The sequence below is a fragment of the Dermacentor variabilis genome, chromosome 6, assembly GCF_050947875.1.
Source record: "Dermacentor variabilis isolate Ectoservices chromosome 6, ASM5094787v1, whole genome shotgun sequence".
Classification (NCBI taxonomy): Eukaryota; Metazoa; Arthropoda; class Arachnida; order Ixodida; family Ixodidae; genus Dermacentor; species Dermacentor variabilis.
The window spans coordinates 198,529,458-198,544,895 of record NC_134573.1 but is presented as its reverse complement, the minus strand read 5'-3'; the positions used below and the strand labels follow the sequence as shown (position 1 = coordinate 198,544,895).

The 15,438-nt window shown below is 47.4% G+C and overlaps 1 protein-coding gene and 1 pseudogene across 1 annotated transcript in view; both read right to left on the bottom strand.

Moving 5' to 3' along the window:
- The window catches only part of LOC142586053 (ankyrin repeat domain-containing protein 16-like), a 111,595-nt gene that overhangs the window by 15,709 nt on the left and 80,448 nt on the right, over nucleotides 1-15,438 (bottom strand). The window lies entirely within an intron of this gene.
- Nucleotides 11,612-11,729, bottom strand: LOC142586411 (5S ribosomal RNA; annotated as a pseudogene).

Genomic DNA, 15,438 nt, shown 5'->3' with positions numbered 1-15,438 from the left:
TCTATCACGCGACGCGCCGTGGGGCAGATCGCAGGGATAGCGGCAGCGCGGCGGCGAGCGAGTCATGTCCGAGCCGATGACGAAGGGCGAAAAAAGAAGGAAAATTGATATAGTCGGCTAGTAAAGGTGTCCCTAAGAACCAGTTCACGGTTTTGTCGTGCTAGCTACTTGAGAAGTGCTGGTAGTGCGTTCCTGTTGCATGCATCGTGCGAGCTCCTGGTAGCAGACGACATAGCCCTGCGCTCTGCCAACTCCGTAACTCATTTACGCTTACGATACCGCCTGTGGGCTGCGAATGAAAAAGAATGACATTAATAAATTACTTCTGCATTGCGTAAACGCCCGACACCACAAGTTTATATTTCAAAACTTGGCGTATAATATTTAATTTATATTTTACATTCATTTAGCAAGCAGAAACATTCTGCAATTCCTCGATTAGCTCGTCATATAATGACGTACACTTCAGAGGTGGCACCCTCTCATCTATTGGTCGCGTACTCCCCTTCTTCCACCGCCGGCTTGGGAGTGGCACATCTAATGACGTAAACGGCGAAGCGGACGGTTCGTATTCCGAACCGTTATAAGATTCGGCCCCTTGTTATTGTGTGTACGACTACATGTTACGTAAAAAGTATCAGCGGGCCGCTAAAGTTGGAGGACAGACGACAAGGTTCGCGCTCGCTTTGAAACAGTTGGTCGTGTGTTCTTGCTTTCCTTCGCTTGGTCATGCATCGAGGGTGAGTAAAGATGTAATATGCGTGAATGGAAACATTTTATGAAGATTTTACTTTGAGACGCGTTATTTGCGTAGCCATATCCACGTTTCAGACGAAGCCTCTTACAACACCAGCCAACACGAGCCTCGCAGACACATATACCGTCATTCCCATGACGGCACGGTGCCCCCTTAAGAAACTCCCATAGACGGTGGCGCCAGATTACCCTCTAGGTGTTATAGTGAGAAACTTCATGATTTGTCCACGGCCGGACTCGAGCGGCAGCGGCGCGCGTTCTTGTTACGGCCTGCGCAATGGGGGTAGTTGCCGCCTGCGGCCGCAGCTTTGACGGGGCGCTGCAGCCCTGCCCCTCCTAGAGTTACTGCATATGCTAGCACAGGTAGCAGAGTCGCGCGTAGGTCCGCCATCTTGCCTGGGAAGCAACCAAATCTATGCGGCGAAGCCGCACTCCGTTTTTGCAGGCGGCATGCCTACCGTATCGTCGATCGACCGGTGGTGGTTTTGCATCGCTTTTGGACTGCTTGTCCGCCTAATCGCAAATAAAGCGCATCGAAACAGCTGACTGCGTAAGATCGTCAAGAAAATGGCGCCGAGATCGGTCGCCACCGAAGCTTCGGCTTAGCGTATTCGCCGAGTTCGTCTGCACGCTCTCGGCGCGCCTAGGCTCAGGAATCAACAAGTCTAACACGGATAAATCACTCTGTATTTCAGCTTTCGCATCGGTGTTCTTAAATAAACCATTTTTTCATGTTTACAGTGCCAGCACAAGTAGCGATGAGCGCCGATGTGACGCGTCATAAACACAGGTATATATGTGCTGTCGCGGAAAGCTCCCGACACTAGCCTGCGCTTCTCTGACGAAGATATGACTAGACAGACGCGTCGACTGAAAGGCATCACTGAACTAAGAAAACGTTGCATATCCTTCGCGTGAAGAACAAGAAACAGCTATCCAAATCAATAGTAACAGCCCATACAGCGTCTCGGGTCGGCGGTTCATTTAGGACTTTTTTCAAAGGTAAAATGCCAGTCGCAAGTGAAAATAGATGTTGTGGCACTTCCGAGCATGCTACTGAATACGGACAGGAAAATTTTCTTTGTGGTACAGGCGTGAGTTTTATATGCAGGGCGATAGCGCACCTACCATGACTGAGCGAGACATCTCTGAAACTAAAACTGCTTCTCGATCCTTGACATGCCATATTATCCACTCATGTTCTCCTCCTGGCGTGCGTGGCGCAGTGGTAAAGTACCGGGCTTGGGATCTGTAGGTCCGACGATCGCATCCTGGTCGGAGCTTTTTTTATTATTTTATTGCACCAAATCGCTCTCTGTTGCTTTTTGTATTCCAACAAAATATATACGGTGTCCAGGCACCGCGTATTTAACGCGCCAGAGTTATTTTTCGCACCAGTACCCAGTGCCTCTGAGTACGCCGCGCCGGCCCAGCATCCAGCGCGCGGCACTGGGCCGATAATCCGGCGCTGCACTGAACACTGGATAATGGGTACTCGGTTTTGCATTAGAGATACCTGCTTATGTGCCAAAGCTCTCAACGTGTAGGCAGTCTAAAACATTACTGGTGAATCAACGACTAACCATTAGTATTTCGACACTGGTACCCCATTAGACGCGCTGTAGAAACGTACCCACCTACTAGCAGGCACTGGATATCAGCCACACTGGATATCAGCCACACCTGCAAGTACCACTTCATTATGTGCCTTTTCACTGCAGGGATTCCAAAAGTAACCTTCTGTGGGAGTGTAGTGAAGGTTTTTCTCTCACAGGATTGACATAGCTACATAGCTATATAGCTAGCTCTCCGCAGCTAGCCCGCACGCGAACAGCGAACGCCAAGGTCGGCCGGATTCGCTTTCAATTTGACTGGCGATAACTTGTGTCAATCCAGTTCGCTGCAGCGGCGGCGTCGGGAAATACAAAAATTGGCCCGAGCATCTGCTTCTCCGCAATGCACGGTTGCTTGACTACCACGTGATGACGCTCTGCCAATAGAAGCGCTAGCGGCGTGATAAAACAGACGCGCAACTCTGCTACCTGCGGTAGCATATACAGTCACTCTAGCCCCTCCTAAAGCCCCTTTAGCCCCTCCACCGGCGCGGAATGTATGCGCGCGTTCGCTGCAGCATCAATTTGGAAGGTTTTCGGGCTTTTGGGGCTTGTTACTATTGCGCAGCATCAGGCAGCAGTGTGCAGAAATGCTTCATGCTTGACTTTTTCTTTCTAGTATCAGGAAATCAGCCCATACCCAGCTGCTGTGCTGATAAGCTGCGAAATAGCAGCACTATCACCCCGCGACGCAGTTCTGGCTGATACAACTTAATTCTTCTGTTTCAGTAACTGGGGGACTTAAATGTAATGTCTATCACCACTTAGAAAATGCTTTTTTGTGCATTCCGCCATACGTGGGATGTAATGCAGAGCGGAACTGGATTCTGCAGCAGTTACCGTTACGTCAGGCTCTAGCTGCCCTCAGGTACTGCGGATGTGAGCGGCACGTGCACCGCCATACGGCAACGATACCGGTAAACGGTAACACTCTGCTCAAACTTTGTAATAAAGGAAGGGAAGCGCTAACGCTCCCCTTACTAAAGAACACAGAATAAAATGTTTAACAGATATTTTATTTACAATAAACTAATTTATCAGAGTACATGACCGGGGTAGTTGGAGAAGTATGGGAGAGGCCTTTGCCCTGCAGTGGGCGTAACTAGGCTGATGATGATGATGATGAATTTATCAGAGCAGTGCACATCAATGATATCTGATACTATGAGCAAGCTTCCTTAAAATAATATAAATGGCAAAACATCACTAATACATAACTGCTTTTACTATGTAAACACTAAGATATGGATTCACGCCTTTGTCATGAAAATAAGTTCGAATGATGAAACGCGCCTTTCTGTTACAAATGACTTGATTATGAAATCTCAAGCACACACGCAGCGGTAACTCGAACTTACGGAACATTAGAGCCTGAAATGTTTCCTTGAAGGCTTGTGTACATAGGTACATGACTTATCATTTTTATCAGTGACCGTTTTCGTGTAATTAATGAGGAGTATTCTTACGAATTTCTCAGCAATTAAGCAGGCCGACCTCCTAGCATGGCTATTATCCACCCCTTCTGGACATCTGAGTAGGCACGACCTTTCAAGCTGCGGTTCGAGTATTGTTTGAAACACCTCAAGAACATTTGTCCGCGGCAACTGCTCCACAGCCTTTTCAAAGAAAATCACTATTTTATCCAAAAGGGCTAAGAGTTCTGGCTTTGGATAATAGAGCCCACTTCTGTCTTGGCCCTGCAGAAGCTTGAAAACTGGATCACTCCGATTACTAGTCGTGACAAGCAGAGTGCAGGCATCGCATCCAAATTCAGCGATTAGCTTTGCAATATAACCGCCTACATATGCGAGGCCCGAGCATGTTACGGAGGGCGCCGGAGCAGCCGAATCCTCTGTCACGTTTTTGAGGTCTTCTAACAGAGCTGGCGACAGTGTTGCAGCCAGTTCCTGAGCGTCAACTTCAAGTACCTTGACGTCTTTTGGACGTAAGACTTTTTCTTTCACGATATGATCCAGTGCAGCCATAACAGCTCTTGCGTCCAGCATATCGTTTCCACCACACATCGATCTTAGCCTGCCGAAAAGTGCTTCAATGGGGTCACTGTTCAATTTTTTTGTGAGCACGTAGTTCACACCTCTCCTTATCAGGTAGCGCACTGTCTCCACAGTTGACTTTGACGTGAATAGTAGGGCTTGGAATGTTTCACTCGTGAAGGCATCCTTTCCCGTGGCAAGTGAAACGTTCTGGATGTTCTTTATGTAGCTGCGAAATTCGCCTTCAAGCCACAGCAAACGAACGTCATCTTCTTCAGAAATCGGCACCTTTTGTCCACTTCCGTTGTAAGTTGTATCGCGAATGTCAAACCATTTCTTCATTGCTGTCATGAAGTGAATTGAAGAGCTTGCCTCCTTGAAAACGAAGAGAGCACGGTCACTGTGCGAGTTTTCTTGAAGGTGCTCCAGCGCTGCGATCACTGGGGGAGAGAATACCTGCACAGCTCGCAGCACGTTCATCTTCTCCAGGTTTGACGGATACACATGCTTCCTCGTTAAATTCCTTGCCAATTTCACCGTCATGTCTTTTTGGTACTCATATAGTTTTTGCACCAACATACCACTGATGACACCTGCGCCGTCCGTCAGTTCACGCTCTAGAAATTGGCTTCGGATATTCTTGAGTACGTGGCATGGGTCGAAACTTAAGAAGATTATTCGGTCCTTATCATGGGGGTGTTCCACTACCGTCGAGAGGCACCCGTTACCCAAGTGCTTGAACATTGTCGTGTTGGCAGAGTAATTATCCGTAACAATGCGTACAATAATGAAGCCACATGACTCCACAGCTGCTATGACCTCTTTCGTCCATGCTAGCAAGTCCCTCCCACTCAGCTGCCTTGTAAAATAGTAAGCGCACGGTATTTTGTACTGGCTAGTGATACCGTGGAACACAAAGCACAAGACTCTGTTTGCTAGAGTGGCCTTTGAGCAGGATGGCACATTGTCGTTCGGTCTGTCTTTGAAGCCAAATACTGTGTCGGCTTTTCTGTCATAAAGACATTTAGACTTTATAGCAGCCTCGTCTATTATTAGCGAAGCCATGTGCTGCTTGCTGCTAAGCATCGAAGATTCATGAATCAGCCTCTCTTGCATCGCGGAGCTCATCCCCGATGACGTTGGAGTTGGGCCCATGTATCTCTGGATCGTGCACTTGGCTGGCAGTGTTAGAAGACCGGATGTTCGGGCGTGGTCATAGCCTTTTGGCGATAGAAATCTCCATATGACGCACTCTCGAATGATTTCCTCTGGGTAGCATGGTCGTTGCAGTCCATAGCTTTCAATCTGATGAAGGAGGAATACTGCCTTCTTGTTTCCTTCCTGCGAATCCGCAACAATCTTCTTGATCGAAGCATGGCTTTTGCTGTTACGGCAGTACTCGACCACTTTCTTTTCGGCTGTGAGATCTTGCAGGACCTTCGTATACCTAGAACGGTGATACGTAACCTGCGAGCGAAGTCTTCCGATCACTGCAAGGTATCGACTGGCGCGCTGAGTGGCGTTGTTTGTCGTTTGCGTGCTGATATCAAGCATCGTGCGCTTTTCAGGGACATCGTTGGCTGTGCTGGGAACATCATGCTCACATTCTGCTGCGTCTGCTTTCCGCTTGACTGGTATCCGAGGGGGAACACGGTCTCGATCTGTGGGATATTTCCGAGCTTTCTTAGAGCAAGGTGCCAGATAAGAGGGGTACGCTTCAAAAACGGTCGGAACAGCCCCTGGGAGGAGTTTTTTGATGCGACATCCGGGAGCATAATCACTGTCACGAAAGTGCTTGCTGCATACTACAGTCGATGCAGACTTGTCATTGATGACGAGATTTCTTCTCGAAATGTTCTTCAGCCATTTAGCGCACAGTTCTGCATCACTAGGAAACTGATGGAAAGAAACACCGGGACTCTTCCCGGAACCGAGATTTGCAAAATGGAACACAACAGTACACCATGGTGCGATGTACGATTCACGGTATGCAGGACAAAGAGCACTCACATACAGGCAAGGGCACCATGACGTCCGCGGAGCCGCAGGTTTCTTTTCTCCGACGATTCGCTGGCTGGCAAGAGAAAGGTCAAAGTGCACGAAGTCCGTGACGAATAAATTATCGACGCCGGAGTGCCCCAAAACTCGCAAATTCAAGAAAAAAGAGCACGCTGCTGCCTGTAGTCCAGCCGTGATTCAACGTGCTACCGGCGCTACGGGGCAGCGCGCAGGAAAGAGAGGGGTCGTGACTTTAGGATGGATGGATGGATGTTATGAGCGTCCCCTTTGGAACGGGGCGGTGGCTTGCGCCACCAAGCTCTTGCTACTATGCTGCCTAATATCCTACCTAGGTTAACCAATGAGAAACAAAAAAAAGCCACTATGAACTACCACGTCCAAATTTTCTGATACCCTATTGCGAACTGTGCTTTTGTACGTCTCCGTCTTTTGTCGTTTCCCTACTTTTCTTCCACCAATCCTCCAATCGCCTCTTACTGATGTCTATTGCGGACCTGTTTGCTTTACCATTGCTCCCGCTGAACCCAAGGGCTTCAAGGAGGCCAGTGGTGCCTAAATCGACCGCTGGATAGACGTCTTCACATTCTAATAAAATATGCTCCGTCGTTTCCCTAGCTTTACCGCAGCAAGCACATGCTTCTTCTTCCTTCTTATATCTCGCTTTATAGGTGCGTGTTCTAAGGCATCCCGATCTCGCTTCGAAAAGGAATGAGCTTCCCTTTGAGTTATCATAAATGGTTTCTTTCCTAATTTCGTTTTTTCCCCTTAAGTAGTTACTCATGGCAGGTTTCTTTTCCATTGCCGCCACCCATGAGATTAATTCAGCCTCTCTGACTTTCCGCTTGACCTTCTTTGTTGCTGTGTTGCCCACCCCACAGGTCGCATACTTGCTGGTAAGCTTCCTAGTTCTTTTCCTCCACTGTGAATCAATGTTTTGCCTGTACAGATACCTGAACACTCTCCCAGCCCATTTACTTTCTTCCATATTCCTCAGCCGTTCTTCATACTCAATTTTACTGCGAGCTTCCCTCACTTCAAAACTAGTCCAGCCCATATCCCCCTGCACAGCTTCATTTGTAGTCTTCCCGTGAGCGCCCAATGCGAGGCGACCCACTGACCTTTGGTTCCCGTCGAGTCCTGATTTTACCCCTGATTTAAAGCAAACAACCGCATTTCCAAAAGTAAGTCCTGGAACCATTACCCCTTTCCACATACCTCGGAGGACCTCGTACCTATTGTATCCCCATAGCGCTCTGTGCTTCATTATGGCTGCATTTCTCTTCCCCTTGACTGTTATGGTTTTTTCCTGTGTTTCCATATATCCGTTGCCTTCGTTTATCCATATACCAAGGTATTTATATTCTGTTACCCGAGGTATTTCTTGGCCCTGTATCTCCACTGTCTGTTCACTGTTTTCATTGTATACAATAACACCTGATTTTCTAACACTAAATTTCAAACCTAAATTGTTGGCTTCCTGTCCACAGATATTAGCCAGACGTTGCAAATCACTTTGCTTGTTTGCGAGCAACACAATGTCGTCCGCATAAAATAAACCTGGGAGTTGCTGCTCTATTACTGTACCTGCCTGTTTGTATGATAGATTAAACCCGATATTACTTCCTTCTAGCGCCCTCTCCATCCTCACCATGTACATCATAAACAGCAGCGGGGATAAAGGCCACCCCTGCCTCAGTCCCTTGTTGATATGAACTTTCTCCGCGCTCCTCATCGCTTCCCATTCAACGCAAACAGTATTTTCTAGGTAAATCTCTCTCAAAAGCTGTATACAATCGTTACCTAAGCCTTCCCCTTCCAGAATATCCCACAAAATGCTGCGGTCTACGTTGTCGTATGCTCCTGTAACGTCCAAAAAGGCCACATACAACGGTCTGCTTTCTGCTTTTGATATTTCAATACACTGAGTAAGAACAAGTTATCATCCAAACGCCTACCTATTCTAAAGCCATTCTGAAGCTCTCCCAAAATGCCATTATTTTCTGCCCATGCTTGAAGCTTTGATTGCCTGCATTGCTAGCCTGTATATTACCGATGTAATGGTCAACGGTCTATACGAGTGAATTCTGTCTTTCTCCCCCTTACCTTTATAAATTAAATTCATTCTACTTTGTCGCCAACTGTCTGGTATTCGTCTATCTTTTAAAGTTTTTTCAACTGATTTCACGAGAGCTTGCTTACTTTTTGGTCCCAGTTCATTTATCAGCCTAACGGGAACCTCGTCTAGCCTTGTGGCTGTGCGCTTAGGAATTTTCTCTTCCGCTTTCTTCCAGTTTAAATTTGTAAGCACTAGCTCCTTTCCCCCTTGGGTCTCTTTCATGCTCTTTTTTTCTTCAAATACAACCTCGTCCTTGCCTTTGAAAGATTCGGCTGTTACTTTTTGGATGTAATTTATTGCTGCTTCTCCTTCCAGTCTGTTTTCATCTTCGTCTAGGATATGTTGTATTGTTGTTGACTTCCTGCCTAATAATTTTATGTGATTCCAAAATATTCTAGGTGCGGCCTTCTTTTTCTCACGTATTTCTGACAACCAACTTTCACTTTCACCTTTTAATTTTGCTTGCACCAGTATTTGAACCATAGACTTTTTCTCCCGGTATATTTCCCATTTACTGGTTACTTCATCCTGTGGCAACTGCGCCTTCTTTGCCTGCCTGTGCTCTCGAGATGCCTTCTGTCGTTCGGCGATCGCTTCTCGTATCTCCTTGTTCCACCAGCTTTTCGGTTTCTTTTTTCCTTTCCAATGAACATGTTGTTTCTCTTTCCGTATTTCTGTCGTTACTACACTTAGAAGCTCACCATATTCCCACCCCTTACTTGGCAACTTGCCAATTTCTTCCTCCACTCTAGTGACTATATTTGCTATTTGTTCAGCGTTCAAATTTGGACTGGCCATTTTGCTTTCGTTGCTCTTTCCCAACTACATATCCCATTTTCAAAATGATGCGTTTATGGTCACTCCCTATGCTGCTAAACCCTTCCTCATCGATGACCATTTCTCTCAACTTATCATGAATTCCTTCTGTCATCAGACAGTAATCAATGGTCGATTGCCGGTTTCCCACTTCCCACGTGATCTGTCCTTCACACTTAGGCCCTGTATTCACGATCACGAGGTTATGTTGCTCGCAAAGGTCTAGCATTGACTTCCCGTTATTGTCGGTATAGCCATCTAAATCCTGTATGTGGGCATTCATGTCACCTAATAGGACTATCTCAGCACCATTCCCGAAAACCCTAATATCAGCGCTTATACATTCCACTAACTCTTTATTCTTCTCTGTGCAATTTATTCCGGTCCACAAATACGTAACTCCAAGCCAAGTTTCTTTCCCACTCATTGTACCTGATAACCAAAGATGCTCTTGACATTGTGAATTTACTCTTTTACATTTGGCTCCCTGATGGATGAGCATTCCCACTCCCCCTCCCTTTCTTTCCGACTTAGTTCTGTTGCACCCTTCCCATACATAATTCTCAATAACTGGCGGTTCTTCTGAGTCTCTAAGGTGCGTTTCTGTAACCGCATACACCCCTATTTGTTCTCTATGTAACTGCTCCTCAATCTCTGCCCACTTTTCCTTTCTTCTACCGCCCTGCATGTTTATGTAGCCTATTGCATGGCGAGCTCTTGTTCTTGCTTTCCTCCTTTTTCTGTTATCGACGGCGATGCTCTTCTGATGTTCCCCTAGGGGACCTTCTTTATTACTACCTACTCTGACCTCCTGAGCGCCCGCGGGCCCCCTAAAAAAGCAACAGCGCGACCCCCAAGTCGCCAGCCCACTTCTCGTGCTAGCCTGTAATTGAAGTGGATCCCATCTCGTTTAAAACAACCACAACTTCTCACTTCCCTGTTTACTTCGACAACCTCGAAGCCTTTCTCTCGGCTCATTTTCCATATTGTCTCATTGGCAGCCATTACGGGTCTTTGTACGTGACTGTCACGCACAGGCACCTCCGGCACCGTGCACACCACGATCTGCACCTGAGGGGATAGCTCGCGCAAGTCGTCCACCCCTTTCGCCAAGCGCTGGGCTAGTCCTGGCCCTTTCCTGTTCAGGACGTCATTTAGCCCACCTGCTACTACGACAAGGTTGCGCACGTGGGCATTTTCCGTGAGCTTTTCTTTTGATCGCTCCATGACAGAACCCAGTGTCTGTCCTGGAAATGTCCCTACCGCCACTCTTTTGTCGCCTTTCACCCTCTCCACAATTGCTTTTGAGCACCCGGCCATGTTTGAGTCGCCAGCGATAATCACCCTTTCACTCTCTCCTACCTCTCCCTGCTTCCCGGCGTCCTGTGGCTGCAGCGTCGCCTCACTCGGGGCGTGTTGCGCTGCTTCGCTATAGCTACGCCGATTCACCGGCGGCGAGCTGGCGACCGCTTGCTTTGGCTCCCTGCCTCCCACTTCGCCGTCGCTTTGATGTCCTGACCCGACATTATCCGCTGCCCGAGTCTCAAGAGCGTCGAGCCGCCTTTGCAGTTCGGCGCTCCTTTCTTTCGCCTCCCCAAGCTCGGCCACAGTCCTCACCAACTGCGCGGCCTGGGCCGCCTCCACCTTGACGAAATTTTCAACCTTCGCCTGCAGTGCTACCCGCTTCTCCTGCTCCTCGCTCAGGTTTGCCTTAAGCTCTTCAAACTTAGCCGCCCAATTCTCTTCCAGTTTTTGGACGGCTTCCCTGACGCCCTCGCACGACCTGCACGTGAAGCTAGACCCCACCGCGTCTGCTAAATTCTGGAATTTAGTCTCGTTGAGGAAGCACCAGCGCAGGCACTCGTCGCACTGCACTTGCTCCCCGTGCCCCGCGGCCTTCACGTTTTTCGATTTCATCGCTAGGCCTACGTCCCTAGGCCCAACGAGCAAGTTCGCCAAATCACTCACGCAAACCCGACCTCGACCGCTATCCCAAACAAAAACAAAGAATTATCACTCCCTACTCCATGTGAGAATCCGAAGAGCTAGCTGAAAGAACTACCCCCTAGGCCTAACGGGGGAGCCGCCAGACCTAGACAAAGCCGGTACGTTTCCTACTCCTACCAAAAATTCAAAATTTGCGCCCCTACTCCATGCAAAAGAAAACACTTCAAAACACTAGCTAATAAAGATAAAAGAGTACTTAGCTACGAACGAAGTCGCTGAAGCCTCGTCCACAGGAGCGTCCGCGAGCCACGACCGTTCCCAACCAAGGATCTTTGGTACCCCAAGAAAGGTGCCATCAGCACTCGGTGTTCCCAGGTGGTCTCCCTCCCAAGTACTGACCGAGCCCAATGCTGCTTAGCTTCGGGGATCGGACTGAACCGGCGTATTCAGCATGGTATGGCCGATGGCCGCCGCGCCCTCACGCGGCGAGCGGCAGCGCGAGGCGCTGAGAAATTTTTCCCTTGCTCGCCGGGCGAATGCTCAGGCCGTAGCAAGAACGCGCGCCGCTGCCGCTAGAGTCCGGCCGTGATTTGTCGTACAAAAATCCCTCACGTGGCCTGATCCTAGTTGCCTACGGACAGCATCGTTTAGGGATTTTTGAGAAGCCGCGATGCTGGCGCCGAGCGACGCCGTAGTGGCGTTATTCTATGGTGGCGTGTTCGTCCTCGGCGTGATCGTTCTCTGGACCGCGCGTTGTTCAATATTGCTCATGTGATTGTCTGTTGGTTGTAGGGTCTGTGTCACTTGGCGGAAAGCGGCGAGTAGTGGCGGTGCGGCAGTGCGGCTTTGGCCTCGGTGAGCTCTGGGAGTACAGAATCTGCGTTGTGTGACCCGTGCTTTCTTGAGAAACCCGCGCTGGTGACAGTTGAAATATCGAAGTGGCCTAGCGCCTCGGCAGAGAAGTTTTGCGAACCGCGATGCGGCGTCGCCGTGTCTGACTTTGCTGAACGGACATCGAGGGATGTGCTGCTCGCTGCAATTAATGTAAATGCAACTGCGTCGACCGCCCACTGTTCAGCACTGAATGTGTGTTTGGTGTGCTGTGCTTGAAACGAGTGGTGCAGCCGTGCAGCGGGGGTGGCGGAGGAGCAGAGTGGCTTAGGGGCTCCGTTTGCGCGTTCACAGACATGTGCTCCCGTCTTGGTCTCATTAGCCGCTGTCGCGGGATTGTGTGCTAGCTCCTTGCCTAGTATGAAGTTTATGAGGCTAACACACAGCATGTTCTCGTTTTTTCGCGCTAAATGTCATTTGCATGACGGCTGAGTGGAAAGCGAGACATATGTCTGTGTTCTTTGCGTTTGTGTGTTGTAAATTACGTTCTATTGTGGAAGTTCTGGGAATCTTATTACGCAAGGAGTGCGAACGTAAACATGAACACGTGTTTGAAATTTTGAATTACCCATAATACCCTTTACGACTGATAAGCGGGCTACACGGCCTGTGTGAATCAGCTGCCGTATGTTGCGACGCTCATCCGTGTGGTAGACTGATGCATGGTGCGCGTTTATTTCTGTACTGTTGTAAAAACCATTTGTTTATTCACTCAGTACAAATGTACGGCTTCTTCGCCGCAGTACATTTTAGTTACGCGGTGAAGCATACTAAAAGTGGGAGGGGGCCGCTATCAGCCAGCATAGTATGTCCACTTAGGCGACCTGAGAGGCGGCGGGTGCGCGAGTGTATAATTGAAGAACTCTTATTATCTCCAGTGACAGTGGCCCCTTTTCACGTTTAGTATGCTTCACCGCGAAATGTTAGTGTATTGCGAGAAAGATAATCGTAAAAAGCCTGATTATGCAACGTTTCTTTTGTAGCTTGCTACACCGCAATACAGGGGTGTAAATAAGCATCGTGTAGTAAAGCATACTAAGAGTGGAAAGGGCACATAGGTTTACACTGTGCTCATTATTTTCAATTGTGACATAATTTGCAATTGCATCTGTGCTCGTGGTAAGCTTCACTGACAATCCTTTGTACATTACAAATTCATATTGCAGGGAAGCTTACTAAAGTACATTCGCCATTTTGTAACATTATTCACCTTCAATGCAGGAGCATAATGCGGATTCATGCCCATGATTTTGGCTCGACTGCACATGCTCTTTGAGAATTGATTCATTCTTTGATTATGCGCGAGACCTAGCAATCGGTAGCCCAAATATAGATTTGAGAAAACCAAAACGAATTCAGCAGTAAGAAGCTAAAGGGTTGTTTTGGTGTAGACCAGTGGCCAAGGCCGCATATGACAGAGGAGGAAGAAAAGCCGAGTCTTTCCACTTCAACACTGGGAGGCACAACTCCCACAAATAAATACGACTCTTACTTATTTGACTTTTTTAAGTAGATTACCGACTTGCATTGGCAAGTGTTCACTTCAACAAACGCTGCATGAAGTAAGCTTCCTGCGCATATTTCACTAGCTACTGCACAATTGTTTCACATTATGAGCGAAACTGCAATTTTCTTTATGCCGCAACTTGCCCACTTTTGTGTTTTGCAGTAGGATGTTAGCAGTGCTATTAAGGCACTTAAACACTCATGAATAGTAGTAGAGAGAAAAAAAAGTAAGAAAGCAGTGGCTTTTTGTGCGTAGACTATGTATACACCTGGTGCTCTTATGGTCATTTTTTCCCTATCCGCTAAACCATTCTAAACAGGAAAAGTTTATACACAGACCACAACTAAACCACAGGTATCATTGGTAAGCAAAGTATATTTATTCGGTGACATTTTCTGCAGCCCTGCTATTCGGCTTTCCTTTTTTCCTTTTCAGCTGTGCAGGTTCATTAAGAAGTGATCAGACAGTTTGACAATTTTAAGCGTTGAAAGACTCAGCGAAACCTTTTTCAGGTTTTTTCTTGGTTTCAGACTCTGCACATTGCATTTTAAGGCGTGTTTTCTGTGTTTGTTGCTTTTTCATTATGGGTAGGGCATGTCAACATTTTTTACACCATGTGAAGTATGTGGTGCCATAGACTGTTCTTAGATGGAGTCTTGCCCTTTCATTCTGTACAATATGATGTCGGTTTTTTGTGTCCAAGACCTTTTTACAGCGTGATTGTAGTATTTTCCTAGGTTTTGCCTCTGTCGCCCAAGCTTGAAAGATTGCTACCCACTGCTGGTGGCATGACACATGTGATATTTCTTTTTCAATAAAAGGAAGTCTATCACTTATCCTGTGCACTGGTTGTCTTTTGTCTCTTTGAATTGCAATTTATTGCCTATATTTGCTCTTTTGTTGCATTTCAGATTAGGAATGGCTATCATAACTGACATTTAACCATATTGCACACAATGTGGATGATATGTAATTGCAATATAGGGCCACCATAAATATATTAGATGTTAATAATTCAAGAATAGTGCCTTTGCATGGTGGTGCAGCCATAAATTGTGGCTATAAGGTACCAGTGCTGCAGGTAGCACTGCTTGTGCAGAATATAGTTGAACTCTACTACTTTCAAACATCATTGTTTTTATCTGCATTTGTATAGCTCCAGTTTCTGTGAACAACACACATCTGGTGGAAGAGTGGCTTGCACCTGCAGTTGGGTCTAATGAATAGCCAAATTTCTGCTTGTTTTCATGTTATTAGCATATTAGTAAAGGCAGTCGTTTTTATACTAGCCTGTTTGCCCAGTGTAGAAGCCGCTGCAGGGTGTCAGGATCTCACACACATATTCAGCTTTGCAGGGGACACAGCATCTGGCACATAGTTTGTCAGATGCCATGTATTCGGGGCAAGTTGAGTTTACTCACTAGCAAAGGGAGAACCAAGCTTGTTGGATATGAAGTAAACCGCCTGTACACTCAGTGCCCTTCTTTCATCTTGTGTGACATATGTGGTTATAGCGGCCCTTGTTTTATGCACTTCTCCGGCTGCAGTCTATTGCATATGAAACACTCGGCATAGCTTTCAGCAGACTGGACAGGAATAACACTGAAAAACCAGCAGATGTTAATCATTGCACTTATCATGCGAAGCGCCGTACAGTATGATGAGGGCGTAAATAAATGAGGGTGTTCCTCAAGGCCTTGTAGCATATGTCACGTGTTTGGAGCACAGGCCGCCATTGGAATATGAACCTGGCAACGTTTAACGCTAGAAGGTTATCTA